Source organism: Chiloscyllium punctatum, chromosome 36 (assembly GCF_047496795.1).
Source record: "Chiloscyllium punctatum isolate Juve2018m chromosome 36, sChiPun1.3, whole genome shotgun sequence".
In the NCBI taxonomy this organism is placed as follows: domain Eukaryota; kingdom Metazoa; phylum Chordata; class Chondrichthyes; order Orectolobiformes; family Hemiscylliidae; genus Chiloscyllium; species Chiloscyllium punctatum.
In genome coordinates, this window is record NC_092774.1 from 39,137,226 (window position 1) to 39,146,268 (window position 9,043).

General features: G+C 45.2%; 1 pseudogene; it reads left to right on the forward strand.

The window, feature by feature from the left end:
* Positions 1 to 146: 146 nt before the first annotated feature.
* LOC140460419 (uncharacterized) lies at positions 147 to 2,139 on the forward strand (annotated as a pseudogene).
* Positions 2,140 to 9,043: the final 6,904 nt, after the last annotated feature.

A 9,043-nucleotide genomic window follows, 5' to 3' on the forward strand; every position in this document is an offset into this window, starting at 1 on the left:
ATCCAGTGTTCCAAGATGGTTCTCTCCTATTGGCCACGCGCTATGACGTCACACAGGTCAATGGTGAGCCAATTGGAATCCCTGGATGATCGGAAGGAGACTGGTCCGCCGGCCAATCAGAACCGCCGTATTGACTGAATGCGGAAGTTTGAACATGAGTTTCTGAAGCTGATGCTGCTCCTCTCTCCCTGAATGAAGGTTGAGTTTCACCTCAGACTGTAACTCCCTTTCTCTGTTCATCATCTGTGAGTACGGCACTTTTTTTCTCTCGGCCCCCTTTCTATTCTGGGGTTAAACTGCTCAGTTTCTGACTCTTTATTCCATCCAGTCCATGCTGAACATGATTCTAAACTAGCTAGTCTCTACCTGCCTGGAAGTGGTCTCCCATTTTAGGGAGAAATGAGGAAATTATTATTTTCTTGTTAGTTTATGGAATGTTCCCCCACAGAGAGTAATGGAGCCTGACTCATGGAATGTATTCAAGGCTTAATTGAAGAGAATTTTAAATGACAGGGATAGGAAAGGTTATGGAGAACAGCAGGAAATGGAGTGAAGGCCAAATCAGCACAGATCTGATTTTATGGAACAGCAGAGCAAACCCCAGGAGCTGAATGGCTCACTCCTGGTTCAATCTGTGATAACCTGTGTCCAGGGCAGGAAGAGGCGAGCATAGATCCATTAGTCAACATTTTTCAGCATTTTTAGGAGAATATGGAGCATGGGGCAATAATACCTAGTTAGAATAGAGGGAGACTGTGGCATTGAGAAGAAAGAATGTTCCACAAGAACCAGAATTGTCTGGAATTACTATCCTTTGTAGACATTGATGTCTTCTGTAATCTCCATTTTACAGGATATGAGAACGGATGGAATTGCAGCCAGAAATCTCAAAACAAGATCTGATCGAGACAATTGATTCACTGGCACAGGAATGTTATCAGTCTTTTGAATCTCACTGGAAATTTTATTTCTCTTCTGTCCAGTCTGCTTTGAAATGTTTCAAACTTCAGTGAGACTGAAGTACACAGACCTCAGTGAGCATGTACCAGTGAACTGACTGTGGGAAGAGCTTTAAGCGGGTACACAGTCTGAAATAGCAACACCCCGTTCGCAGCAGCAAGACATAGAACAACTTCCATTTGTGAGTGGTCCTTCAACTGATTGTCAACACTAGAAGGCGGTGGGGATTCCCACGTGATGGAGAAACCGTGGAAATGTGGGGACTGTGGGAAGGAATTCAAATTCCCGTGCTTGCTTGAAAGCCATCGCCGCCGTCACACTGGGGAGAGGCCGTTCACCTGCTTAGTGTGTGGGAAGGGGTTTACCCATTCATCCGCCCTAGTGACCCACCAGCGGGTCCATATGGGGAGAGGCCTTTCACATGCAATGTGTGCGGGAAGGCGTTCATTCAGTTATCCACCCTCCATAGTCACCAGCACGTCCACTCTAGGGAGAAACCTTTCACCTGCTCTGTGTGTGGGAAGGTGTTCAACCAGTCTTCCAACCACCAGAGTCACCAGCGGGTCCACACCGGGGAGAGGCCGTACACCTGCTCTGTCTGCGGGAAGGCGTTCGTTCAGTTATCCACCCTGGTGACCCACCGGTGGATTCACACTGGGGAGAGACCGTTCACCTGCTCCATGTGTGGGAAAGCGTTCACCCAGTCCTCTGCCTTGCTGACCCACCAGCGAGTCCACACCGGGGAGAGGCCTTTCTCCTGCTCTGTGTGCAGGCAGGTATTCACACGGTCCTCTGCCTTGATGAACCACCAGCGGGTCCACAGCGGGGAGAGGCCGTTCACCTGCTCTGTGTGCGATAAGCACTTCAGCGATTCATCCACCCTGCGGCGACACCAGTGGGTCCACACCAGGGAGAGACCATTCACCTGCTCAGTGTGTGGGAAGGGGTTCATTGATTGGTCTTCCCTGCGGAGACACCAGCCTATCCACACTGGGGAGAGACCGTTCACCTGCCCCGAGTGCGGGAAGGGATTCAGTCAGTCATGCCACCTGCTCAGACACCAATCCAGTCACACTGAGTAGTGAACATTTGGATGCTTTGTGTGTGTTACTTGTCTTAATATTCAAGAGCTGAAAATGTGTTGCTGGAAAAGCGCAGCAAGTCAGGCAGCAGCCAAGGAGCAGGAGAATCTATGTTTTGGGCATAAGCCCTTCTTCAGGATTCCTGAAGAAGGGCTCATGCCCAAAACATCGATTCTCCTGCTCCTTGGCTGCTGCCTGACCTGCTGCGCTTTTCTAGCAACACATTTTCAGCTCTGATCTCCAGCATCTGCAGTCCTCACATTTTTTCCCTTAATATTCAAGAGGGCATATATTCCCTGGTGAGTTGAGCACCTATTAAGACACAGTTACTGATTTGGAGCATGTACTGAAGTCAGGAGGTGTGTATCTGTCATGTTTGACTCAGAAGAAATCTGGCTCCGGTTTCTCCTACCCCGCCAGGATGATAATATGGTGTGACATATTGTGTTATAGGTCTCTTTACTAACCCACTCTCAAACAGTTTCTATTTAGTCATTCATAAGTCTTTTCTAAGCTGCTCACAGGAGCCCTATATCTAAAAATACTGCATTCCCATTTCATTCACTCATAACTCTTTCCTATAACATAGCTTCATTCGTTCATTCATAAAATCGCAGGTTTGTGGTATATTTTACTATTACAAAATAGAATAAGTTAAAACACCTCTTTTGACTCATTCCTGCTTTTTCACACCTTCATCCCTTACCAGCTCTTGCTACAAGCAGTGTTTAGGCCTATTTCTGCATCAAAAGCTACCTCTGAATAACTGTCAACATAGTAATGTTTTCAGAACAATACCTCCCTGCCATCTTATCTCCATGAAAGAATACAATATTAATCAACCCTTGCCAACCGTCTATCGGGACCTGAATAAATACATCAATACATAAATACATTAAACCGTTTCCCTGACTCGCAGCCACTGTCCCCTTTAAGAAGCTGACTATCGAGACTGTGCTTCTATGAAATTGCAGGAATGAATGAAACTCACGCTGGCAAATACTAAACATATCTCACAATCCAGCAGTGATAAACAGTTTAATATCCTTTATTAATTTATTCAGTGCAGGGACAATGTCTAACTTATTTAGAGCATACAGGCCGAGTAATTTTACTAACATTTGCTGACTTAAAAGACGAAAGGACTAACACCTCTTAATTCTGCAAGCAGACCACACAGACAATCTCAATCCTATCAGGAGTAGCAGCCAGCGTTTGTGTACAATAGATAAAACAATGGGACACCATAGTGACGGAGTGTTAATCTCTGTAAGAACTGTGTGTAAAGAGGCTGCTGTAAGGACAGTATTTCAGGATTCCATCACCACCTCAAACTTGTGCAACTTGCGGTTGCTGAATAAAGAGGCTATTTTCGCCAGTTGCTGAATTTGATTGCTATTTGAACACGATCCCACAACGGGAACAGAGAATGCTCGCCCAGTGCTGAACGTTGGACAAAAAGGAAAACTAAAGTTTCTGACAGTGGCTGACAATCCAAGTGGCGTTTGTGAGAAATGCCCGGAGCTATATGGAAATTGTCAGGGTCTGGTTGACCCAACGATGTTCCCGGGCTCTGAGCCACACAACAAGTGGCAGGGTAGAGGGGGGCATGTGGACATGGGTTATGTCCCCACCGTAGTGCTGGACAGCACAGAAACTGACCTTTCCATCCAACTTGGCCATGCTGACCAGATATCTGAAATTAATCTCATCCCATTTGCCAGCATTTGACCCATATCTCTCTCGATTCATCTATCCATCCAGATGACTTTGAAATGTTGTAATTGTACCAATCCCACCACTCCCTCTGGTAGCTCATTCCATACATGCATCGCCTTCTGTGTGAAAAGGTTGCACCTTAGATTCCCTTCCCCATCTACCTTAAACCTATGCCTTCTAGTTATGGATACCAAAGGGTCTGATTCCATGCTGTGCAGCTCTATGAATCTAGTGTAAGTGATAACATATTGGTGATACACACTTGATGGGCCAAATGGCCTTTTCTGTACTGTATGATTCTGTGATCAGAAAACTCACGTAGGGTTCAACAAAGGATGCCTCTCTGAATCAGACACCATTTATAACAGATTAATGCAATAATAACCTTCACGTGGAATTTAAGAACAGACATCATTCCATTAGAGCACGTTCCTTCTGTGCTGAAACCATTCTATTGTTTGTGGGAGATCAAGCTGAGGAGCTGTGACTATTTAGGTTTTGATGTTACACATATAAGTCTGGAATAACAGTGGATTAGGAATCGTGTTTAGAGAGAATGGTACTCCAAGCCTCTCTAATCCTATTATGTTAACGAGAGAGAGAGAGGATGTCGCATCTACAGATCCGACAGAAGAGTTGTGCAGCTTGTTCGGTCAGTTGAGTTGGTTCTCCTCTCAGACAAGACTGGATGTTGATTTTGATGGATCCTGATTAAACACTATATCAGAACACTCCAAATCCAAGGAATGTGTCATGAGCAGATCAAAGATGACATTTGGAGAAATAGGTGCTGACATTTCTATCCTTGTGGGGGCTGGGGTAAGTCTTCAGATCAGGTAACGTGTGTGGAGAGAGAATTGGTTAATGTCTCGTGTCTGATTTCACTCTCGTTCAGAACTGAAAGGGGCTTGAAAATGCTCGTTTTTATGGCATAGACAGAGGGGGGAGTAAGACCGAGGGAAACATATGGTGAATGTTAATGATGGTGAAGGTGAGATTGAGGTATTGTATGGGTGTTAATGGAAGTATGAAAGAGAGAAAGCATCCACACTGCTCAGAACAAAGTCAACAAGACATGCCTGTCTGGGCAAATGGAACAAAATTGGAGAAGACTAAGCAGGGCAGACTGATACAGTGAATGGTAGACCCCTGTGGAGTGTTGCTGAATGAATAGCTCCAGGAGTGCAGGCGTTAATCCTTGAAAGTGGAGTTGCGGGTAGACAGGGTGGTGAAGAAAGTGCTTATTTTCATGGGTCACAGCATTGAGTAAACGAGTTGGGATGTCATGTCGTGGCTTTACAGGACATTGGTAAGACCACTTTTAGAACAAGGCACAGAAGTCTGGTCGCCATTCATTTGGAAGGACCCTGTTAAACTTGAGAGGCTGCAGACAAGATTTACAGGGATGTTGCTGGGACTGGAGGTTTTGAGTTATCGGGAGAGGTTGGGTCCTTTTTTTTACCCTGGAGCGTCAGAGCCTGAGGGGTGACCTTATACTGATTTATAAATTCATGAGGGGCATGGAGAGAGTGAATAGCCAAGGTCTTCTTTTCTCGGGGAGGGGGTGGGGGGAGGTCCAAAACTAGAGGGCATAGGTTTAAGGTGAGAGGGGGAAATATTTAAAAAGGACCTAAGGGGAAATATTTTCATGCAGAGGGTGATGTTTGTATGGAATGAGCTGTCAGAGGAAGTGGTGGAAGTGGGTACAATTACTCATTTTAAAAGGTATCTGGATGAAGGGTTCAGGTTTAGAGGGATATGGGCTAAATGTGGATCTTGGGTCTGGGCCAGATTGAGACATCTGGTCGGCATGGGTGAGTTGAACCGAAGGGTCTGTTTCCGTGTAGTGTGACTCTATATCTATCCCTCTATGACCAAAACCAGACCTCTTCATTGATAATCTTCCGGCTGGATTTTTTTTTTAAGAGCACCCAATTTCAGGAGATTTCTGGTGGGTAAAATTGGCATCTGTCCTGTGTCATGGAAATTCTGGAAAATAAAAATAAATAGTTCTCCCTGTGAATGGTACAACCCTCCCCACTGCTACCTCTGCAATGAACAATTACAATCTTTTCCGCTCCCACACCCATTCAGGATACAGTCCTCCCCACATCTGACATGAATGGTATGACCCTTGCTGTCTGAATTGTATAATTGTCCCCTTCCCATGTGAATGGTACAATCCTTCCACCTCTACCACAACCCATGAATAGTAGGATCCTTCCCATTCCCCACAGAATGGTACAATCCTCCCTTGAGAATCCTGAGCTGGGAACTTCCAAGTCTCTTTGTGTTTCCAGCATGGACCCCTTCTGGAACTCCATTTGTCCCCTCCTGAAAAATATCCCTTTATACCACCACTCTGCCTTCTGCCAGCCAATCCTCAATCCATGTCAGCACCTTGCCCCTAACACCTGGGACTCTTGTCTTATTTCACAGCCTCCTGTGCTGCACCTTGTCAAAGGCCTTCTGGAAATCCAAATCACTCTCGTCCACTGGCTCTCCCTTTGTCTAACTTACTCATTCGCTGCTCAAAGAATCCTAATAGATTTGTCAGACACGACCTCCTCTTGTCAAAGCTGTGCAGATTCAGTCCTGTTCTACCATGCACCTCAAAATATTCCACACTCTTCACCCTTCAAAATGCGTGTTCAGTTTACCCATTTTACCATAAATAAGCTCTTCTGTTCATTAAAACGTAATCAAGTTGAAAGACTTAATATTGTGTATGTATACTGTCTTTGCCACTTGTAATATATTATCCTTCTGAAGAAGTCCTTCAAAAAATATTAGCATAAGGTATGAAATGGACATTGGAGTGAAAAAGGATGAGAGGTGTCTTAATAGAGGTATACAAGATGTTGAGAGGCATAGATAGAGTGGATAGCATTGGAAGAAATGATTGTTACAAGTCGGCATAATTTTAAGGTAATTGGAGGAAGGTTTGGGGGAGATGTCAGAGTAAGTTCTTCAGAGTGGTGGGTGCATGGAATCCACTGCTAGCAGTGGTAGTAGAGTCAGATATATTTGCAACTTTAAGCGACTCTTGGATAGGCACATGGAAGTTAATACAATGATAGGTGTGCCTCATCTGAGAGTAGGATAAAGTGCCTGTTCTGTGCTGTACTGTTCTGTGTTCTACGTCAAAAGTTTCGATTTGTGAGCAGTACAGTCAGATCCGAGCAAACAAGGACATGCAGGTCATACGGCGCTTAGACCGAGCGAGGCGTGCAGGGTTACGGCTGCACAGGAGGTGCACAAAAGCAAAGTCAATATTTAGATTTCAAATTGGACCATTTGGATGGTGTTGGACAGAGGAAGGAAGTTGCCGTCTGAGTTAAAGCTCAATCTTCATTCAGAGAGAGGAGCAGCAGCAGCAGCTTTTGAAGCTCATGGTCCACCTTCCGCATTCAGACAATACGGGGGGCTCTGATTGGCCGGATGACGAGACTCCTTCCGGTTCTCCGGGGTTTCCCAAAGATTGGTCAGCCATCCATCAGAACGATGAGGGGCGGCGCCTCATCCCGATCAGAGACATGCGCACCAGCACCTCCCTCTCAGCGCATGTGCACTGTCCGCCGTCAGAAGAGCGGTTTCTCCATCGCATGGGAGTGTGGGAGATATAGCTGCCATTAAAGAGATGAAATCAAGTGTCTCATGTGTCTCCTTAGCCGTCCTACTCGTGTGTTGCTGTAGTACATCTCAGGAACCAACCTTTAATCGATTTTAAATGTATACACTGAATGAAAGACTACAGGTCTTTGCCTCTAAACTCTATTTCCAGTTCAGTGTCAGTATGTTGCTCTTTATCTGTCCTCAAATAAGGACCGAGTCAATACCCTCTACCTGTCACTCCTGAACATTGATTTTTGTTTTTAGTTTGCACATTCCAACACTCTGTTTCAATCATTTGTTAAAAGTTATTCGTGGTACATGAGAGTTGCTGGCTGGCAGCATTTTGTTCCCCTTGAGAAGGTGGTGGTGGGCTGCCGTTTTGAACTGCTGTGGTCCACACGCTTCACGATAACCTACAATGCCCTTAGGGAGGGAATTCCGGGACTTAGACCCAGCAACACTGAAGGAACAGCAATATATTTCCAAGTCAATATGATGAATGGCTTGGAGTGATACTTGCAAGAGATAGTGTTTCCCAAGTAGCTTTTGTCCTGATTCTTCTAGCTGGAAGTGGTTGTTAGTTTGGAAGGTATTTTCTGAGGTTCTTTGCTGAATTTCTGCGGTGTGTCTTGTAGATAGTACACACTACTGGTTCTGAACAGTGGAGCAGAGGGAGTGGATGTATGTGAATATGGTGCCAATCTACCAGGTTACTTTGTCCTGGATGGTATCAGGTTTTTTTCAATGATGTTGAAGCTGCACCGATCCAAGCTGGTGGGAGAGTATTCTATTACACTGCTAAATTGTGCCTTGTGGAAGATGGACAGATGAAAGTATTTGACAAATGCACTGCTTCCACAAGATCTAGTGGATTTGTGCCACTTTTACCCATCAAAAAGCTCCGGAAACTGGGTGCATTAAAACAAATCCAGTGGGAAGATTATCACCAAAAAGGTCAAGTTTCGCTCATAAGAGGTTTACAAAATTATGAAGGACATGGATAGGGTAAAGAGGCAAAGTCTTTTCCCTGGGGTCGGTGAATCCAGAACTAGAGGGCATAGATTTAGCGTGAGAGGGGAAAGATATAAAAGAGACCTAAGGGGCAACTTTTTCACACACAGGGTGGTACGGGTACGGAATGAGCTGCCAGTAGATGGGGTGGAGCCTGGTACAATTGCAACATTTACGAGGCATTTAAATAGGAATATGAAGAGGAAGGGTTTGGAGGGATATGGGCCGGTGCTGGCAAGTGGGACTAGTTTGGGTTGGGATATCTGGTCAGCATAGACAGGTTGAACGGTAGGGTCTGTTTCCATGCTGTACATCTCTATGACTCTAAGTGTTATTGACTTATAGAGTATCACTGCACTGAAACAAACCCTTCAGTTCAACACGTCCATGCTGACCAATTGTCCGAGACTGACCCAATCCTAATTTCCAGCATTCGGCCCATATCTCTCTAAACCCAAATGATTCATCCAGATACCTTCTGTACTGCGCTGTATTTTTCTATGTTCTATGATGTAATTGTATTCAACTGCACAACTTCCTCTTGCAGCTTGTTCCACACACACAACCATCAGAATAAAAAGATGGTCCCTTACATCCCTCGATCCAACCCCCCATCACCCACAGCACCCCTTGTCCATTTCCCTGCCACACATATC